Source organism: Triturus cristatus, chromosome 8, assembly GCF_964204655.1.
Source record: "Triturus cristatus chromosome 8, aTriCri1.1, whole genome shotgun sequence".
Classification (NCBI taxonomy): Eukaryota; Metazoa; Chordata; class Amphibia; order Caudata; family Salamandridae; genus Triturus; species Triturus cristatus.
Genome location: NC_140591.1, coordinates 254,550,071 through 254,572,457, shown reverse-complemented (window position 1 = coordinate 254,572,457; position 22,387 = coordinate 254,550,071). Strand labels below are relative to the sequence as shown.

The following is a 22,387-nucleotide window of genomic DNA, read 5'->3' as shown; positions in this document are numbered from 1 at the left end:
TTATTTCTGTGCCGTAGGTTACTGTTGGCATTAACTGAGCGGGCATCATAGATAGTAGGTTGCCATGGGATGGACAACTTATTTTCTTTTTTAGTAGTTTAAAGCCATATATGAGGATTTGGGTTTTGGTCCTCATTGCGGTGAGCTGTGATTTATAACTCAATTATTGCTCCACCTTAAATCCAAGATATTTGTATGAGGCAACTGCCTCTACTTTGTTTCCATCGAGGTGCCATATGTCCATCTTTTGAATTGGAATAAATACTTTTTGTGGTCTTAAGTCTTCCACTAGCCTATTTGTGCATTTCTCCAGCAGTGGCGGTGTGCCCTCGCCTTCTGCTGAGGGGACTTCTCTGCCTCATTTCCTCGTGGGTTATTGCCCTATTTACTGATTTCCCTCGGACTTGTCCTTCTGATGAAACTTTGCCAACCGGACTATGGTTTGAGGGTTCCGAACGCATATGTGCCCTGGGAGTTTGCCTGTCCAAGACTAACGTTTGAGTTATTGTTCGATTTTTGATGTCGGGGGTAGAAGGTGGGCTAATTGTTCGCACATTTTTGATAGGATCGGTTCCAGGGCTTCCGGCTTGCAGAAATACAGGTTCGGGTTCTGTTTTGTTTTCGTTTTCCAACATACGAGGCCTTTTCTTCTTATGTTGCGAGAATTGTTGCCATATTTTCTTTTTTTCAACTTCTTTCTCTTTATTCCGTGCTTTTCTCAGCCTCTTTTTTTCTTTTTTTGAGCAGGCCAACTTTACCTCCACTGTTTCTATTTTTTTGTTGTCCTTTGTTCTATCCTTAGGGGATTTAATATCTTTTCTCTTGGCATTACTCTCGGTCATTCCTGTTAAATCTATTTTTTCCTTAGAGAGTGTCTGTTTTTATTTTTAGCACTATTCACGTCTTCTTGCAATATTTCTATTTTGATATTTTTTATGAGTGTTCCCTCCAAATCATAGACTTTTTCCCTTGTAGATGGCCTGGCAGCTTGTGCTCTCACTTTCGTCAGTATGTCCGTCAGTATTGTAGTTAAGATTTGTGGATTTCCACCTGTCATTGTACATTGGCAGTTATGGGCTCTTTTAATCAATTTATTGAGTGTCTGTAGCTTCTTGTTGATTCCTACAATAAAGGTTGCCATTATGTTTAATAGGTCCACTTGAAGGTCGTGTTTGTCCTCTTGGTGAGAAATTGCTGTCCAGATTGACTCCAATGTTGATAGTAAGACACCCCAGGTACTAGGAGGGACTTGGTCCTCCACGTCTTTGGGGTTGGTGTTTGTGATGAGAGATAAATGATTACTTAGTACTGGATGTTCGCCCTCTAGTGGGTGTGAGATATTGGTTTCCCTTGACTTTTTTCTTGTGGTTGTAATCTGACAGGTTGATGACCTCTTGTCTAATGAAGAAATGCCTCCTGCCTTACTCACTTCTATCCATATTATTTGGGATGTCGGAGTTGACACAACCTCTCCATTTACTGATGAGGTCCGTGGGTTTTTACACTTTTGTATCCTCCTGTTATGTAAGGGAGAGGTTGTTGCGGATAGATCTATTAGTGGGTGTTCCAGTGCTTCTCCAGGGGCAAATAGATTTAATGGCTCCTGTTGCTGGAATTGATCCACTCTCTGCCCATTCTCTTCCCAACTACTGAGGTTTAAGGAGAAAAGGGTTTCACTAAAAGTTTGATTATGAACTACTACTTCAATTGTTATTTTCCTTGCTGAATTTATTGCTGTATTTATGTTGACTGAACTTTTCTGTGTTGCAGCAACCACGAAACCTTCTTGGTTTTGTCCTTGCTTTCTGTCAGGCTGTCACTTTCTGATTGAAATTCTGTTGCAATTTCCTGATCAGGTTGCCATGTTGGTGCGAGAACGCTTTCAGTTACATTTTTCCTCTGTGGTATTGGATTGGTTGTGCTTCCCTTTTTGTTAGTCCTTTAGCTATTAGGAAGTCGGTTATCTTATACCCCTCTTTCTTTTTACTGTCGGCCATCCTTGCTTTTTTTACGGCAGCAACTTGGCTGGGAGATTTCGTCTCATTTGTGTCATCCAGGATTATGACTGAGTCCTGTAAAGACTCCCGGCTGTGGGAGTATTTCCTTAATCTCTTTGGTTGCCTCCGTTTCATCAGGTTTTGGCCATATCCCTGATCAGCTCTGTTTTTTCCAGAGCACATTTTAAAGCCTTTGAGGCCTTTTTGCAGCCTTTTTTCCCTCCACTCCTTTTCCTTTTCTAAATACTAGGTAAGTCCTTATTTCTAGTATTGATGTTGTACCTTTTTGGTGTGTATATACGCAGCCTTTGACTGCTGTGTTGGGTTCTGAGGGGACCCCCCGGAGGCCAAATTGTACTTAGTCCACAGTTAAAAAATGTTAAATGTCATGCCTGCGGGGTGTGTCTTTTCTTGGGGATGCCTCGGGTTTCTAACCTTCCAGCAAACCAAGCCACCCTGTTCACTAGATACTAAAAGCTGTCTGCAACAGCCGCTTTGAAGCCCACATATTGCCCTGCCCCACTACACCCCAGACTCACCCCTCCCTCTCGCTCCACAGCCTACTGCTTTGGATCAAGTAGAGTCCTGCCGGAGTCCAAGCGTTGTTCTCGCAATGGGGCACGGTCGACGGGTGAGGCTGCCTGCTGTCAGCATCTGTGTTGTCTGTGCTGTCCTCGGCGGTGGCTGGTTGGCGGTCGTCCTCCGCTCCTGACAACCACCACCTGGCTCCTCCACTGGAACGAGCCTCACCAGGACCCCTCCTGTCTGGCGCAGCACCCGCTGAAGGTCCGGGGTAGAGGACCGAGCAAACAGGACTCAGGCCGGAGCTCAACGCGGCCTGCGGTCGGCAGCAGCAGCAATGGAGCTGGTGGGAAAAGCCATGCTCTGGCGGTCAGAGCAGGAGCTCAGCGCGGACCTCTGAACGACGATGACGACCAGCTGAGTCTGCTCTCACACGTCTCTGATGTCAGTGAAGCATTCATCCAATCCATACAACTCTACCCTAATCCAATCCACCCCAATACACTCCAATCCAATCCACCCTACTACCTCAATCCACTCCACCCTATTCCACTCTACGCTGCTCCACTCTATGACACTGCACTCTATGACACTGCACTCTAAAACACTCTCTGCCACTGAACCACTGAACTCTACTCCCCTCTACTCAACTCAACAACACTCAACTTCCCATACTACACTCTACAACACTCTACTCCAACAGAACCAGTCTATGACATTCTACTCCCCCCACTCCACTTTAGAACACTCCACGCCACTAACATTTAGCTATGCTGAACAGCAGCCACACTGGTGTACCACATATCAAAAACACATTGCCAAAACCAGTAGGTCGTGTATAGGTGAGACATTTTGGCTTTGCCAATGGCTTGTTATAATTTGGTGTCAATCTGATCAGCAGTATTTGAGAAATTAAGGTTCAAAATGTATTTCTATAGTGACAGTTGGGCTTGAATTTAAAAAATAAGCGTTCTGATTGGTTGAGGGGGATTTTTGGAGTGAACCTCTTTATTGGCCAGCTGCAACATGAGCAGAAATGTTGCCCCCACCATTTCAGGGCATGGGAAATTTGTCCGTGCATCTTGAATTTTTTTTATGAGGGTGCAGGGTAGGGATACCCTAACCCCTGACCACTCATTGGAGGGGTCAAAAGTCCAGTCTAAGCCTCCTGTTCGGACAAGAGGCACTTCGGATGGTGCACCTACCCACTGCCACCAGCATGTGTTGGACACAGAAGATGACAGCTCTACAGTGCAAGAGCTGGCTGGGACCACAGGGGATTTGGAGCTCCCTCATGGTCCCCTAATGACCCCTGCAGCTCTGGGTGTACCAGGTGGAACTCAGGAACCTACAAAATATAAAAAAATATATGAAAAAGAGTCATGCATGGCACAAGGCCGCACTGAAAGAGCAGAGCAGCTTAGCTATGATGGCTTTGTTTATTGCATAATGTGTTCTTTGTGATGCCTCAAAGAGGGGCAGGGGCAACACCACTGATTTATGTGAGTGCTGTAGGGGCTGTAGGGAGTGCAGGGAGTGCAGCATCCCCAGGAACATTTTATAAAAAGCTTACACTAGGGGCCTGGTTTAGATCTTGGCGGATCTAGTCCCACCGTCACTTTTTCAATGGTTTCACCACCCGCGGCCATCCGCCAGCTCTATTTAGATGTTGGAGGCTGTCCTATGAATGAAAGAACATATGAGTGCCGCAGACACCGCCAGGATTTTTCACCCACATCAGTGGCGTCATATGGAGAAGTGGCTGTCGGCGGGACAAGATTACTACTGAGCCAATCATGGTGTGCCTTTCCATCTACGAAACTGTGGCGGGCATACCTTCTACTTTGGGTTGGCAGAATCGAAGGAAATGAGGTAAAAACATACTTTATTTTTACTTCCCACTCCCTTTTCCGTCTTGAACCCAATTGTCCAGGTCCTTCCTTTGCTGCTTGTAGACGACCATAAAGCTAATCAACTCTGTTGTCGTCAGGATCTAAGGTAAGCTTCTTTTACAATTGTCGTACTATGAATCATCAATTACTTTAGCCTTGTGTATGTATACATTGCTCATACATGCAATTTGTTTCTTATGTGTCATGCAGCAGTGTTCATTTTACAACTTATCAAGGTAAAATGAACACACCTGTATTGACACTTAAAATCATATGTGTTTATTGTGGTTGTTGTGAGTGTTGTGCTTGCGTTTACTGTAGGTGTACATTCAATAATGTTTGTATGTTGTTTGTCTGCCAGGCTATATGCAAAAAAGGGACAGAACACATTACCTAAATGTAATGTTTAAGGAACCAAAACATATAAGTGTAGTGTCACATTAATAAGTAGTACTTACCAGTCTTAACTCCACCAGGGACTCACTCCGCCAGGAATCTGCTGCTAGGACAACACCAGCCCAACGGGAAAATCTAAATAGGCTCGGCAAGTACTGTTAGTCAGCAGAAGAGTGCATTGCGTCTACAGAGGTGCTCTGCTTATGCAATGGTAGTCAGTCTGTTGATGCAGACGGCAGTTTACCCAGCCCACCTCTAAATATGGCAGGTGGTGCTCCGTCAGATCGACAGAGTACTTGTAACCACCACCAAGGAGGGACGACGGGAGTCCTGCCAAGATCTTAATGAGGCCCTAACTCTCCTGCTCCTTGAATTCTTGTCTCTTAAAAGGTTTTGATTATATTCAAGCACTTCAAGAGCTGGAACTTTTGCTCTGGTGCTCTGGAGTATGGTGGCCTCTAGTAGTTGGTGCTAAGGCTACAGCCCTCGATCTTGAGAGTGTAAAGAAACACTTTATCACATGTTAGTGGTCATTTTGAATATCAGTGTGTTAGAGACAATTTCATTGATAAACAATTCAATGTTTATAATGATAATTAATGTATTTTAATAAAACTATTGATTTAATTGCTTTTAATGATGGACATAAACTTGTGGGTCATGTTGGTATTAATATAGTGACCTCTTAATGAAGCCAATAGGTCTGCCTTCTATATTGATGTGGTGACCCATTGACAGTCAATAGGCCTGCCTTATATAAAATGACCCCCCTTTATAGTGTAATGTTGATTCTGATATAGTGGGGGTTATTGGGATTATGGGGTTCAGGATCCACTTGGGTTCTAATGTGATTTGAGGTGTCACCAAATGTATTTCCATTTACCAGGTGTACATATTTGTAATGTAATGTGTAGTATATTGTAATGTGTACAATAAAGTCCTTTTCCTTTTTACAAGAAAGAACAGTGGCTGGCAATAATTTCAGCAGGATCGGAAAAGCAATTAACAAAAAAGTGTGGTGGGTATTCGTAGGGGCCGTGCACGATGGGTAGTTGCCCGCCAATGGAAGGGGTGGGCGCAGGGCATTTAGCTGTGCCCAGTCGAGGGATGGCATAGTTAGGAATGCGAATAAAATCTTACTTCACGTTAAAAAAAAACTAGAAATTCACTTAACATGGTTAAAGTGACTATATAGTTGGGTATAGTAATAATATCTTACTTTTTTTTTAAAGCAAATACTTAGAAATTCACCTAAAAAAACAATGGTTGAAGTGACGTAATGTTTAGGTGGAAATGATTGGAACTTGAGCCACCATCTTACACTGTGAATAGTGGTAACTCAAGAGCTAGTTAGTTTAGTAAATGATAACTATAAAACTAGAAAAATTATAACTGGGGAATGTCAGTGATTTTTCTAGTTTAAAATGTCACATTTTAACTGACGTTTTGACCTAACTATAATGTCATTTTAACTTTAGTTTTTTTCAGTGAGTAGATATACCTAAGGATATAGCTATAGATATTGATATAGAAATAGATTAAATTAGAAGTATAGATATTGATATATCTATTCTGTGTTAATACGCATAAACTAAATTAAAAATTAAATATTTTATAATGCAATCATTAATAATTAAATTATTTGAAAGAAATCCATGATGTCAACTTTAAATAAAAAATGTGCTTTTTTACTTATTATTGTAAATTAATACAAAAATACATAACTTTAATTCCATTTGCGAAATAATAATTAAATGTAAATGTGGGATTTATTACATTTTGATTTAAGATGATATTTGTGAATGACATTAAGGTGCCGATTCCGATCCTGTAAAACCCGGGTACAAATGGTCGTATGGAGCGTTTTCTCCGTACGACTCGTACCCGGGAATTCCACCGTACAGACCAGCAAGTACGATACGTACAGAAATACCATTTCCGTACGAATCGTAAACAACACCGTACGGCTAAAAAATACATACAATTCCGATCCTGGACAGCGCGTACGCGATGTCCGCATGGAGTCAGGCAGCGTTTTACGGACCAGCAAGTACGATTCGTACCCACAGCACTCCGCATGGCTATATTTTTACGCGAGCCAAATAGTGCCGGAAAAGCTAAGTACGCCACGATGCACGAGGAAAAGGGGGCCCGCTACGTGACGTACACACCATCACCCACATTGTATGTGTCATCATGTACGGTGCGTACCCCAACATTGCACATGTACGGACCGTAAATCCCCCCACCCCCGTATGTACGGACCGTACCCCCAACCCGCGTATGTACACACCGTACCCCAGGTGTATTTCCCACCCACATATGTACGCACCGTACCCCAGGCATACCCCCCACCCGCGTATGTACGCACCATACCCCAGGCGTACCCCCACCCGCGTTTGTATGCACCGTACCCTAGGCGTACCCCCCACCCGCGTATGTACGCACCGTACCCCAGGCGTACCCCAATCCTCGTGTATGTACGGTGCGTACATATGAGGGTGGGGGTATGCCTGGGGTATGGTGCGTACATACGCGGGTGGGGGTACGCCTGGGGTACGGTGCGTACATACGGGGGGTACGGTGCGGACGTACGCAGGAGGGGTGGGAGGCTGGGGGGGCCGTACGACTTGTACCCCAGGCACAAGTGTACTCGGGGTAGGGCTCGTACAAAGTTCACTCCGTACGGAGCCTTTTCCATGTGCTTGTGTTTTCGGACGCGCGGTACGGATCGTACTTGCGCGCTCGGACTTCAGTTTTACGATTTGTATGTAAAACTGTCCGGGGACGTCTCGTAGACTTTTCCCGAGGCGATTCGTATGTATTTTTCACGTACGAATCGTACTTTGCCGTTTGTACGGGACCTGTATGATTCGTACGTAAAAAAATACGGATACGAGTCGTACGGGAAAAAAAAATCCAGGATCGGAATCGACCCCTAAATATTTTAAATATTCCATTATTTAATAAACGTTTAGGACCTCATTATGATGTTGGTCCGACCACAACTGTGTAATGCTGCGGGACCGACCGACAATTCCGATGGGCTCAAGGAACCCGTCTGACCGTCAGTTGGAAAGTAATAAAGTAATACCCTACAATGGAGTGGTGCCTGCTCAGACACCACCCGAGGGATTACGATTTCCCTTTCAGGCAGCCTTTCAATGGCAGACCGATAGCCATTAAAAAGCAGTCGGAAATGGATTTTAGGGGCCCCTAGCAGGGCCCCGCACCCCTGCAGCCTCTGCTATGAGCCACTGGGGGCACTGTGGTGCCCCCCCAAACTTCCATACCTACATACCAGGCACCACATGGTCCCTGGCACTCGGTGTATTGATGTTTGCAAACATCCATTTTCCAATTCAGGTTGGGCTGCTGCCCATTTCCGGCTGCAGCACAAGCCGCAATGGAAACATTTATGTTTTCAACCACCTCATGGGTGGTCGCATCCAAATTCATCAGATGGAACCATCAACTATCAGTCAGTCGGTTTCCATTCCGACACGATGCCGGTCAGATACTCGTTCTACCGGCACCATAATCAGGGCCTTCTTAGTTTGATGAGTTAATGCGGTGTAACATTTGATGTTAATCCTTCTAAGTTAATAATTATTTTATCTTAATTTAGATGTTTTTTAACATTGAAGTATTAGTAATATTGTTCAAAGAATTGATAAACATTATTATTTTCCCTCTACCATATGGAGATCTCCGCCTTGGTGGCAGAGATCTCCAAGTTAATGTGAAGCATTACAAGTAGTAACTTTACACTCAAAAATCCTTTCTGTAGGAGGCTCCACCAGTGGGCTCAGGCATGTAAGTGTGCACCTCGAGATAACTTTATACCTGGAAAGGAGTAATAGCAAAAAGTAGTAGGTATTTCTAGGTGTAGTAGTAAACTGACACAAGTAAATGTACACATGTAAATTTACATTTTTGAATACCTGCCATATATTCTGTCTTAAATGTCTCAACCCGTGGAGTTTAGAGGGTGTAGACATGAAGTCCACACTAAGGTATAAATGTACACTCAGAAATGGTAAATAGTGAAAAAGCGTAGACTTACACCCAGGTATAGAAGTAGATTTACACATGAGTAAATCTACATGTGTAAATTTACCTCTATAAATGGGTTCCGAATATTTTCACTAAAACTCATTGAAAGTGCTAACACTTTAATACAGGGATTTTGAGGACAGGTGTGAATTGAATTGTCAAGGACACCTCAAGTATGAATTCCTGAGAAATTATTACAGATACACCTTTTATTTCCAAAAGGCAACTTATTTGGAAAAACAGGTATGTAGAAATCTTCAGATGTCCTGTGTTGTGCTTGAGTAGTTCATTTAGTGCTGAACATTTCTGTGCATTCTCGTTTGGAAGTATTTCTAACCACCATAGGTTCAGAACTGCAAGTGTCAGAATTAAAAGAAAAAACATGACTGAATGACCAATTCACATCTGACATCGAAACATTTGAGATTTCTTGGAAAGATGGTTCAAGTAGAACTTCTTTTAACAGCAAACATAAATGAGTTTCTACACCTCAGGTTCAAAATGAATGGCTATTTACTTGAAAGAGACTGTGAAAGGGCTGTGATTCCAGGTCCTGGTTGCTGGACACACTTCTGTGAGTGGCAGTGATGAGAGATCCTGTGCAGCAGATGGACCCCATGACAAGCAGACACTACATGGACATGCTGTACAATATGGTGCAGGATAAGGATTAACATGCACATAAGATCAAGCTACTGTATGGCTCCCTGCAACATTTGATACCTCCAGGTGGACAAGACTTTTCAGCTAACAGCATTTTTCATTCTGGTACTTTTGACATATAAATATTTTGGCGAAAGTGAAACTGTGAGTCAAACAAGAAAATCAACTGTGTGTCAAAAATAGGTTTAAAGTGCTATATATGACATAACCAGGGGTGTAGCTTGTGACACCCTCTGCCCCCACCACCGATAAATGCATTTTTGCCTGTAAGTTGGGTCAGAGGGCACTGAGTTGGGTCTGCTGTGTCAGTGTCAGTTTTTCATTCCATGACAAAAATAAAATACAAAACAGAGACGTAGGAAAAAGAGATAGAAGTGGTCTTAAATGGCAAGCCGAAGTGGCAGTAAACTGCACACACAGGCCCTGCAATGGCAGGCCTGGGACACGTTTGAAAGGCTACTTGAGTGGGTGGCACACCAGTGGTGCAGGTCCGCTAGTAGCATTTAGATTACAGTGCCTGGGTATATGGTACCTAGGTAAGAGAAAGGGTTCCCTTAAGGCACAAATAAAAACAGGTGTAAAATAATGTACCTTATAACTTAACAAATACATACAACAAAATATGGAAAAGTTAAAAGTTCATTTATTTGAATATATTAAAAAACAGTCATTAGGGATAACTAGACTAGATCCCTGAACTAAAACAAGATAAAATTGAGACAATATATATAATTGCGACCTGCACAATTACAAGCAGACAGAACAGTTACAACACACATTTGTTGGATACAGGTTTGTATATTCTTTCTCCGCTCTAATGACACCAGAGTAGTATCACTACCAAATCAGCGTATCTATTATGGTGTTGGAGACTTGAATTATACGCTTTAGGTTGCATCGACGCGTTTCGGTGATAACTCCTTCTTATAATCACCTTTATCAAGACATAAAATTTGTCTGCCAGAACCAGAGGGTATGTAAAATCGCCCTAGGATTAAATGTCATGCAGAGAATTAGCATCATTTTTAACTCAGTGGACTTATAGCATTACTGTAGTTAATACATGGAAAAAATCACAACATGTTCACTATTCATTGTCTTCTGTTATCTCTATTACTTATGTTGGTTACAATGAGCTCCATTTTTTTCTCTCTAGGTTAACATGTGCATTTTTTCAAAATATTAGACAAACCTTAAGAAAAACATAGAAACAATTTACTGGAAGTGGCTCATGGCTATTAACTTTATTGCTCAAAATTTGGCCACATGCTTTATCGACAATAAAAATTACTGTAAACAATTCTGTATTTTCCCGATTTATCTTGAGCTAACAAAGCAGTAAGTAAGGCTATTTATTCGGAAAACGTATTAATAACCTTTCCTAGGTAACCCAATTATACTACCTTGGTTCCACATAAAAAAAAAAAAAAATTGTTCTAGAAACACAGTTAAGGGGCACTTGGGGCCTCAGATTTCACTAATCTTGAAACAGAAGGGGGGTACGGGTCCACTAAACCAGAAGAATTGTAACAAAGAACACCCAAGTTTCAGAGATAGACGTATGGGGTAGTCATATTAATATCAGCTTACCCTGGGATAATATTGACGATCCTTTATAGGGATCACTTAACGTTTCCTAATTGGAGCGTGGGCTTCTGTAGTCGCCTTATACAATGCTGCTGGTAGAAGTATATTTCTGTTTCTGTGGTAACATGGAGTTTTGCATTAATGCATATCTTATATAATGCTACATTGTTAGGGAAAGAAGAGATAGTTTAAATTCATGCGTACCTGTTCTGAATAAATGCGATCTTTTGTTGTCCCCCTGAACATGGAAGACCAAGGGAAATTGGTTGTGTTGTAGACCATAAGTGTTATATGCAATCAGGCCAAAATTGCCAGTGCCATAGGACAAGAAAGAAAAACCAAGGAATATTGGTTAGCTAGCGAGTTCTAACATAAAGCTCGAACAATCAATAGCATCTGTTAAAAGGAAGTTACCATGTATAAATATAAATATCACGAATTCTCCACTTCTGGCGGGTTATGTTACAGGAGGTTGTGGTTATAATTCTCTTTTAGGCTTCACAAAGATAACCTAAAATCAATTTAAGATGTAATTTAGCTGTTTTATTAGCTTTAAGTTACTCTCCAGATATACTAATCCAATTAAGTAAGAAAATTAAGTTAGCTTACCTATGATATATGGCCAAATATAATGAGAGTCTACCTGTGAATGAATTATAGACAGGCAGTCAAAAATTGGAGCCATACTGGATTTAAATAAGACCTACAGTCTCTACTAATTTCCTTCAGAAATCGAAGTAAGGTCAGGATGTTCACTCACCTAGTTAGTAGATAAGGGTTCTGCTCTCTATAAGGGTCCGAGTCGTGTGTCAGGACTAGCAGAGTTGCTTGCGGTTATATCTATGGGACTGTTGCCTGATTGGATATTAAATCGACCAATCCGGGACAGGATACTGGATACTGAGTATGCTAATGAGTTTCTTAAAAGGATACTGAGTCTATTGGATCTAACTATCCAATCAGGGGACCCGAAACCTAGTTTCCTTTCTGGTCCGTAGTTTGAGCCTCTGCTCGTGAGACTGTTGCCTGATTGGATATTGAATCGACCAATCCGGGAGAGAATACTGGATACAGAGTATGCTAATGAGTTCCTTAAAGGGATACTGAGTCTCTTGGATCTAACTATCCAATCAGGGGACCCTAAACATGGTTTCCTATTTGGTTCAAATTTTAAGCCTTTGCTCATGAGAGTATGCTCAGGAGGTCACGCCTAAGCTAAACCCGAATGATATAATTTGTGGCAATAGGTGGAATTGTTCAGAGTTTTAAGGGCCAAAGCAATCTTCGTGCAGGAAGAAATAAAGAAAGAAAATGTGCTCGTAGATAGACTGTGACGTCTACTGGCACATGATATGTTGATGCGTTAGGTGACTGTCTTAAAAGTGTCAGCCGCAGAAATAGCTGAAATCAGCAATATCGCTAAGCTGCAAAAATAAAAATTAAAGGTTAGAAGAGATGGAAACAATGTGCAGAACTTAAAAGAGCGAGACACGTGGTAGGATTAACCTCTAAAATACGTGTACTCCGTCAATCTAAGACAGAATTCTTGTTGGGAGCATATATTATTAAGTGAGAGAACTCACACTAGATAATCCGGTCATGTTTGAATCTCCCTAGATGTCGTCCAAGGCAGATAACTGACATACCGATATCACAGTTGTTGTGCTAAAAAAAGCCCCCTCTAGGGGTGAAATAGTTCAAGTTGGTTATGGCGGTCGTGTGAGTTACGTAACTTGCTGAAAAGAATCAGGAACAGACAAGGGGATATTACCTAAAACCGTCTGTTGTCAAGGGAGAACGCCTGTATTATGAAACATGGGATGGGGTGGAAAAATAGGGAGAAAAAAGGGGATTTAAGAATATTTTGAAGAACAAGGAAACCCTGTTTTTAAGGACCAAGTTCGCACAAAAAAACTACTGCAAATTTATATCTATTGCTACGCTGGTAAAACCACTCAATTCAAGTAATCTAAATATCTATAAGCATTTAGTCCAATCTTCCCGACTATTTAAGCCTTGATAGATTGTATTTAAGTGGCAAAAATACCACTGTTCCCTTATCTTTCTGGTCTTGTTGATATCACCACCTCTCCTATTGATTCTGATTTTTTCCAAAATAAACCACTCGAGGTCATCACACGTATGTTTCAAAGCTTGGAAATGTTCAGTAAGTGGGGCATCGGGTTTATTTGTCCGTATTGCAGGTTTGTGTTCCAGGACACGGATACGCAACTCCCTGCTGGTTTCTCCAACGTATCCCAAATTGCAAGGGCATAAGATTAAATATACCACGTTTTGGCTACGACAGTTGTTAAAGGTGGTAGGGGTTAGGCGTTTGCCATTGTATTCCAAATTTTTGCCTGTGATACAATTGGGGCATACCGAACAAGTTCCACATTTATGGTTGCCGGATGCTAGCCCCCCGGTGAGGGTCGTTTGAGTTTCCTTGATGGGTTTATAAGTGTGAACTAGACTGTTCCGGATGGTTTTATTTCTGCGGAAAGAAAAAAGGGGCCTATTTAGTTGTTTATCCATATTAAAATTAAGAATTTTCCAGTTTCTATTGATGATATTTTTGATTTGATTGCTGACATGCGTATACTGTGTAACAAACACTAGTCTATCTAGAGTAGCGTCTTGTCTCTTATTGGGTTTGTTCTGGTCCAATAAACTGTCTCGATCATAAAAACGTGCACGTTTAAGTGCATTTTTAACAAGTTTCTTTGGGTAACCCCTAGCTAGTAATTTGTTTTTGGTATTGTCAGCGTGTTTATAAAAGTCATCAAGATTGGAACAATTTCGTCTCAATCTGAGAAATTCGCCAAAAGGCACATTGTCTTTCTGGGCTCGAGGATGGTTACTGGAGTAATGGAGAAGTGAATTTTTATCGGTGGGTTTGGTGTAAAGTTCCACCTTAAGTATACCATCCTCCTCTTTTATATTAATATCCAAAAAGGCTACCTTATCATTACTGTAGTGACCTGTAAACTTCAAATTGGGATCACCCAGGTTCAACCATGTTAAAAATTCCTCTTGATCACTGCTTGCACCGCTCCAGATGAAAATGATATCATCTATGTAGCGGTGCCAGCAGGATATATTCTCATAAAAGGGAGCAATCTCATTAAATATGTGTAGTTCCTCAAAGTTACCAACATAGAGGCATGCCAGACTAGGGGCACAAGTAGCCCCCATACTGGTGCCCTTAGTTTGAAGATACAGCTCATCCTTGAATAGGAAAAAAAAATTCTTGAGGATAAAGAAAAGGCAAGACATGATAAAATCACTATTGCCCCCTCTTAGATCTTCTGACTCTAAAATAGATTGTATAACTCCAGAGTGGTATTTTGCGGAATATTCGTATAAAGGGCTTCGATATCCAAGGCGACCAGAAACTGGGTCGCCCTGTTGAATTCTCTACCCTCAAACGTAGCAATCACATGGGAGGTGTCTTTAAGGTATGACCTTTGTTTCTTCACAAGAGGTTGTAGAAAATGGTCTGCGTAGCGGCTAAGTGGTTCCAACATGGAACCAATCCCACTAATAATGGGTCTCATCGGGGGATCTGCAGCATTTTTGTGTATTTTTGGCAGACCATAAATTGCCGGGATAGTGGGGTGCGTGTTAAGGAGGAATTTAAATTCTTGATCATTAATGAAGCCTTCTTCCCTACCTTTTCGAAGGAGATTTGCTACATCAGTTTTCAACTGGCTGAGTTCCATGTATTTTGCTCTCTTATAGTGTTCTTGTACATTGAGAAGGTCTCGTATTTTCTTCTCATAGTTTGGGGTGTCAAAAATTACTACCCCTCCGCCTTTATCAGCCGGTTTAATTGTTACCTCATCACTAGTTTGAAGATTAGATAAGGCTTCTCTCTGTGTTTTCGAGATATTGTTGTTAAATTTATTCTGCCCTGGGTTGGTAAGAAGACTCTTAATCTCCACCTCAACTATGCGTTCAAAAATCTCCACGCTTTTGTCAACCTGTTGTAAACTAGGGAAGAAGGTTGATTTGGGCTTGAGGCCCGTTACACTAGGGACTGGGTCATATATTCTATTTTCAAAGAATCTATTGAGTCGTACCTTTCTGAAGAAGTTTTTTAGATCACTTTCTATATTAAACATGGAATTAATATTGGTTGGAGCGAAACTGAATCCCTTTTGAAGTACTTCTTGTTCTGCGTTAGTCAGTATTCTGTTAGAGAGGTTCACTATTGGGAATTCTTCTACCTCCAATATTGTTTGTTTCTTGTGGCTATGTATTCCCTGGAGTTGTTCTGAGGTAGATGGTTGCGAGGTGATTCTGACCGATTGTGACCCCTGAAGGTTCGTTGCCCTCGATTCGGTCGCCTCTCTAAAAAAGGTTCCCTAGAGAAGTTTGGTCCTCCTCGGTTCTCTATTGGTCTCTCAGGTTCCTCCTCACTACTGGACCCAGATGTTTCGGAAAAAGTAATGCGTTTGTTGCCCCCTCTTGAATAAATTTGTCTTTGATAGTTAGGTTTCTCCCAACGTGGTTCATTTTTAAAATTTTTTAAATTTTTTCAGCTTTTTGTTGGACAAATAATCTCAATAATAACAAGCAGGAGTTATTCCCATAGGATTGCAGGTCCGTAATGAGCCAGGATTGTTCGTGGAACACCCAAAATTCATTGAAACCTGGACGCTAATAGCAAACCGCTGCAGTCGAGACTGGCTAATATTAATAATAGAAACAGCCCAAGAAATCATAGAAATAGAAAAAGTAGAGATTGAGAAATTAGAAACATCATTCAGACAATCACCAGCATTAGAAGATGCAAAAAAGAAATTAGAGGAAATCAATCAAGATGTCGAAGGATATCGAGATTATTTGTCCAACAAAAAGCTGAAAAAATTTAAAAAAGATATAGAAAAATACTCTGAAGAATTAGTTTACCCCTACACTCATAAAGACTATTTCTCCAACAAAAATGAACCACGTTGGGAGAAACCTAACTATCAAAGACAAATTTATTCAAGAGGGGGCAACAAACGCATTACTTTTTCCGAAACATCTGGGTCCAGTAGTGAGGAGGAACCTGAGAGACCAATAGAGAACCGAGGAGGACCAAACTTCTCTAGGGAACCTTTTTTAGAGAGGCGACCGAATCGTGGGCAACGAACCTTCAGGGGTCACAATCGGTCAGAATGACTTCGCAACCATCTACCTCAGAACAACTCCAGGGAATACATAGCCACAAGAAACAAACAATATTGGAGGTGGAAGAATTCCCAATAGTGAACCTCTCTAACAGAATACTGACTAACGCAGAACAAGAAGTACTTCAAAAGGGATTCAGTTTCGCTCCAACCAATATTAATTCCATGTTTAATATAAAAAGTGATCTAAAAAACTTCTTCAGAAAGGTACGACTCAATAGATTCTTTGAAAATAGAATATATGACCCAGTCCCTAGTGTAACGGGCCTCAAGCCCAAATCAACCTTCTTCCCTAGTTTACAACAGGTTGACAAAAGCGTGGAGATTTTTGAACGCGTAGTTGAGGTGGAGATTAAAAGAGTCTTCTTAGCAACCCAGGGCAGAATACATTTAACAACAATATCTTGAAAGCACAGAGAGAAGCCTTATCTAATCTTCAAAATAGTGATGAGGTAACAATTAAACCGGCTGATAAAGGCGGAGGGGTAGTAATTTTTGACACCCCAAACTATGAGAAGAAAATACGAGACCTTCTCAATGTACAAGAACACTATAAGAGAGCAAAATACATGGAACTCAGCCAGTTGAAAACTGATGTAGCAAATCTCCTTCGAAAAGGTAGGTAAGAAGGCTTCATTAATGATCAAGAATTTAAATTCCTCCTTAACACGCACCCCACTATCCCGGCAATTTATGGTCTGCCAAAAATACACAAAAATTCTGCAGATCCCCCGATGAGACCCATTATTAATGGGATTGGTTCCATTTTGGAACCACTTAGCCGCTACGCAGACCATTTTCTACAACCTCTTGTGAAGAAACAAAGGTCATACCTTAAAGACACCTCCCATGTGATTGCTACGTTTGAGGGTAGAGAATTCAACAGGGCGACCCAGTTTCTGGTCGCCTTGGATATCGAAGCCCTTTATACGAATATTCCGCAAAATACCACTCTGGAGTTATACAATCTATTTTAGAGTCAGAAGATCTAAGAGGGGGCAATAGTGATTTTATCATGTCTTGCCTTTTCTTTATCCTCAAGAAAAAAAAATTCCTATTCAAGGATGAGCTGTATCTTCAAACTAAGGGCACCAGTATGGGGGCTACTTGTGTCCCTGGTCTAGCATGCCTCTATGTTGGCAACTTTGAGGAACTACACATATTTAATGAGATTGCTCCCTTTTATGAGAATATATCCTGCTGGCACCGCTACATAGATGATATCATTTTCATCTGGAGCGGTGCAAGCAGTGATCTAGAGGAATTTTTAACATGGTTGAACCTGAGTGATCCCAATTTGAAGTTTACAGGTCACTACAGTAATGATAAGGTAGCCTTTTTGGATATTAATATAAAAGAGGAGGATGGTATACTTAAGGTGGAACTGTACACCAAACCCACCGATAAAAATTCACTTCTCCATTACTCCAGTAACCATCCTCGAGCCCAGAAAGACAATGTGCCTTTTGGCGAATTTCTCAGATTGAGACGAAATTGTTCCAATCTTGATGACTTTTATAAACACGCTGACAATACCAAAAACAAATTACTAGCTAGGGGTTACCCAAAGAAACTAGTTAAAAATGCACTTAAATGTGCACGTTTTTATGATCGAGACAGTTTATTGGACCAGAACAAACCCAATAAGAGACAAGACGCTACTCTAGATAGACTAGTGTTTGTTACACAGTATACGCATGTCAGCAATCAAATCAAAAATATCATCAATAGAAACTGGAAAATTCTTAATTTTAATATGGATAAACAACTAAATAGGCCCCTTTTTTCTTTCCGCAGAAATAAAACCATCCGGAACAGTCTAGTTCACACTTATAAACCCATCAAGGAAACTCAAACGACCCTCACCGGGGGGCTAGTATCCGGCAACCATAAATGTGGAACTTGTTCGGTATGCCCCAATTGTATCACAGGCAAAAATTTGGAATACAATGGCAAACGCCTAACCCCTACCACCTTTAACAACTGTCGTAGCCAAAACGTGGTATATTTAATCTTATGCCCTTGCAATTTGGGATACGTTGGAGAAACCAGCAGGGAGTTGCGTATCCGTGTCCTGGAACACAAACCTGCAATACGGACAAATAAACCCGATGCCCCACTTACTGAACATTTCCAAGCTTTGAAACATACGTGTGATGACCTCAAGTGGTTTATTTTGGAAAAAATCAGAATCAATAGGAGAGGTGGTGATATCAACAAGACCAGAAAGATAAGGGAACAGTGGTATTTTTGCCACTTAAACACAATCTATCAAGGCTTAAATAGTCGGGAAGATTGGACTAAATGCTTACAGATATTTAGATTACTTGAATTGAGTGGTTTTACCAGCGTAGCAATAGATATAAATTTGCAGTAGTTTTTTTGTGCGAACTTGGTCCTTAAAAACAGGGTTTCCTTGTTCTTCAAAATATTCTTAAATCCCCTTTTTTCTCCCTATTTTTCCACCTCATCCCATGTTTCATAATACAGGCGTTCTCCCTTGACAACAGACGGTTTTAGGTAATATCCCCTTGTCTGTTCCTGATTCTTTTCAGCAAGTTACGTAACTCACACGACCGCCATAACCAACTTGAACTATTTCACCCCTAGAGGGGGCTTTTTTTAGCACAACAACTGTGATATCGGTATGTCAGTTATCTGCCTTGAACGACATCTAGGGAGATTCAAACATGACCGGATTATCTAGTGTGAGTTCTCTCACTTAATAATATATGCTCCCAACAAGAATTCTGTCTTAGATTGACGGAGTACACGTATTTTAGCGGTTAATCCTACCACGTGTCTCGCTCTTTTAAGTTCTGCACATTGTTTCCATCTCTTCTAACCTTTAATTTTTATTTTTGCAGCTTAGCAATATTGCTGATTTCAGCTATTTCTGCAGGTGACACTTTTAAGACAGTCACCTAACGCATCAACATATCATGTGCCAGTAGACGTCACAGTCTATCTACGAGCACATTTTCTTTCTTTATTTCTTCCTGCACGAAGATTGCTTTGTCCCTTAAAACTCTGAACAATTCCACCTATTGCCACAAATTATATCATTCGGGTTTAGTTTAGGCGTGACCTCCTGAGCATACTCTCATTAGCAAAGGCTTAAAATTCGAACCAAATAGGAAACTATGTTTAGGGTCCCCTGATTGGATAGTTAGATCCAAGAGACTCAGTATCCCTTTAAGGAACTCATTAGCATACTCTGTATCCAGTATTCTGTCCCGGATTGGTCGATTCAATATCCAATCAGGCAACAGTCTCACGAGCAGAGGCTCAAACTACGGACCAGAAAGGAAACTAGGTTTCGGGTCCCCTGATTGGATAGTTAGATCCAATAGACTCAGTATCCTTTTAAGAAACTCATTAGCATACTCAGTATCCAGTATCCTGTCCCGGATTGGTCGATTTAATATCCAATCAGGCAACAGTCCCATAGATATACCCGCAAGCAACTCTGCTAGTCCTGACACACGACTCGGACCCTTATAGAGAGCAGAACCCTTATCTACTAACTAGGTGAGTGAACATCCTGACCTTACTTCGATTTCTGAAGGGAATTAGTAGAGACTGTAGGTCTTATTTAAATCCAGTATGGCTCCAATTTTTGACTGCCTGTCTATAATTCATTCACAGGTAGACTCTCATTATATTTGGCCATATATCATAGGTAAGCTAACTTAGTTTTCTTACTTAATTGGATTAGTATATCTGGAGAGTAACTTAAAGCTAATAAAACAGCTAAATTACATCTTAAATTGATTTTAGGTTATCTTTGTGAAGCCTAAAAGAGAATTATAACCACAACCTCCTGTAACATAACTCGCCAGAAGTGGAGAATTCGTGATATTTATATTTATACATGGTAACTTCCTTTTAACAGATGCTATTGATTGTTCGAGCTTTATGTTAGAACTCGCTAGCTAACCAATATTCCTTGTTTTTTCTTTCCTGTCCAATGGCACAGGCAATTTTGGCCTGATTGCATATAACACTTATGGTCTACAACACAACCAATTTCCCTTGGTCTTCCATGTTCAGGGGGACAACAAAAGATCGCATTTATTCAGAACAGGTACGCATGAATTTAAACTATCTCTTCTTTCCCTAACAATGTAGCATTATATAACATATGCATTAATGCAAAACTCCATGTTACCACAGAAACAGAAATATACTTCTACCAGCAGCATTTTATAAGGCGACTACAGAAGCCCACGCTCCAATTAGGAAACGTGAAGTGATCCCTATAAAGGATCGTCAATATTATCCCAGGGTAAGCTGATATTAATATGACTACCCCATACGTCTATCTCTGAAACTTGGGTGTTCTTTGTTACAATTCTTCTGGTTTAGTGGACCCGTACCCCCCTTCTGTTTCAAGATTAGTGAAATCTGAGGCCCCAAGTGCCCCTTACCTGTGTTTCTAGAACAACATTTTTTTTTTTTATGTGGAACCAAGGTAGTATAATTGGGTTACCTAGGAAAGGTTATTAATACGTTTTCCGAATAAATAGCCTTACTTACTGCTTTGTTAGCTCAAGATAAATCGGGAAAATACAGAATTGTTTACAGTAATTTTTATTGTCGATAAAGCATGTGGCCAAATTTTGAGCGATAAAGTTAATAGCCATGAGCCACTTCCAGTAAATTGTTTCTATGTTTTTCTTAAGGTTTGTCTAATATTTTGAAAAAATGCACATGTTAACCTAGAGAGAAAAAAATGGAGCTCATTGTAACCAACATAAGTAATAGAGATAACAGAAGACAATGAATAGTGAACATGTTGTGATTTTTTCCATGTATTAACTACAGTAATGCTATAAGTCCACTGAGTTAAAAACGATGCTAATTCTCTGCATGACATTTAATCCTAGGGCGATTTTACATACCCGCTGGTTCTGGCAGACAAATTTTATGTCTTGATAAAGGTGATTATAAGAAGGAGTTATCACCGAAACGCGTCGACGCAACCTAAAGCGTATAATTCAAGTCTCCAACACCATAATAGATACGCTGATTTGGTAGTGATACTACTCTGGTGTCATTAGAGCGGAGAAAGAATATACAAACCTGTATCCAACAAATGTGTGTTGTAACTGTTCTGTCTGCTTGTAATTGTGCAGGTCGCAATTATATATATTGTCTCAATTTTATCTTGTTTTAGTTCAGGGATCTAGTCTAGTTATCCCTAATGACTGTTTTTTAATATATTCAAATAAATGAACTTTTAACTTTTCCATATTTTGTTGTATGTATTTGTTAAGTTATAAGGTACATTATTTTATACCTGTTTTTATTTGTGCCTTAAGGGAACCCTTTCTCTTACCTAGGTTGAATAACCCTATTTCCCTTGGCCTTCACAAGGGGTACCTCTCTGTTTTTCATGGGTATAGGGTACACCACTTCACAAGGGACTTATAAGTAAACTTAATATTCCAACCAGGTATATACCAATATTAACATGTTTTAGGGGAGCAACACATGCACTTTAGCACTGACTAGCAGTGGTAAAGTACACAGAGTTCCATGGTCAACAAAAATATACAGCAAAAATGGGAGGCAAAAGGGTGGGGGAACGACCACCCTAAGGATGACAGGTTCAACACTTGTCCCCCCAGCTGAAAGTGGGGAGAGCTACACAACCTCTGAGTTCTCATCACTAAGGCGGAAAAACCTGGGCAGACGGTCAGTACTGGTGTGGTCTACTCCTGATCTGGGTTCAACCCCCTGAAGTTCATACCCTGTATGGGAATAGACCATTTTAACAATTATGGATTATCATCCCTCATTTGCATGAGCTACCTGAAGGGCATGTAGTCTGTCTGAAATAGGAAGTAAGTGTCAAACAGGTATGGCCTCAGTCTTTACTTACTTTATTTTGGCCAATGGCCATAAAAGTAATATAATTAGAACAGTTTAAAAAACACATACAATGTCATTTAAATGCTATGCAGATGCCATAAATATATACTGTTTTCCCAAAAGGGGCAACAATGGCATAGGAACACGAAGACAAGTATAGAAGGACTGATCATAGACAAAAACCAAATATATTCCGTCATGCCTATGGTACTGATTATAC

At 40.7% G+C, this 22,387-nt stretch overlaps 1 long non-coding RNA gene across 1 annotated transcript; it reads left to right on the top strand.

The window, feature by feature from the left end:
- The first annotated feature begins 20,283 nt into the window (after nucleotides 1-20,283).
- On the top strand, nucleotides 20,284-21,469 carry LOC146801942 (uncharacterized). Its single transcript, XR_014968080.1, has 3 exons — nucleotides 20,284-20,377; nucleotides 20,467-20,578; nucleotides 21,180-21,469. It is a non-coding gene; the product is annotated as an uncharacterized LOC146801942 (long non-coding RNA).
- The last annotated feature ends 918 nt before the right edge of the window (nucleotides 21,470-22,387 follow it).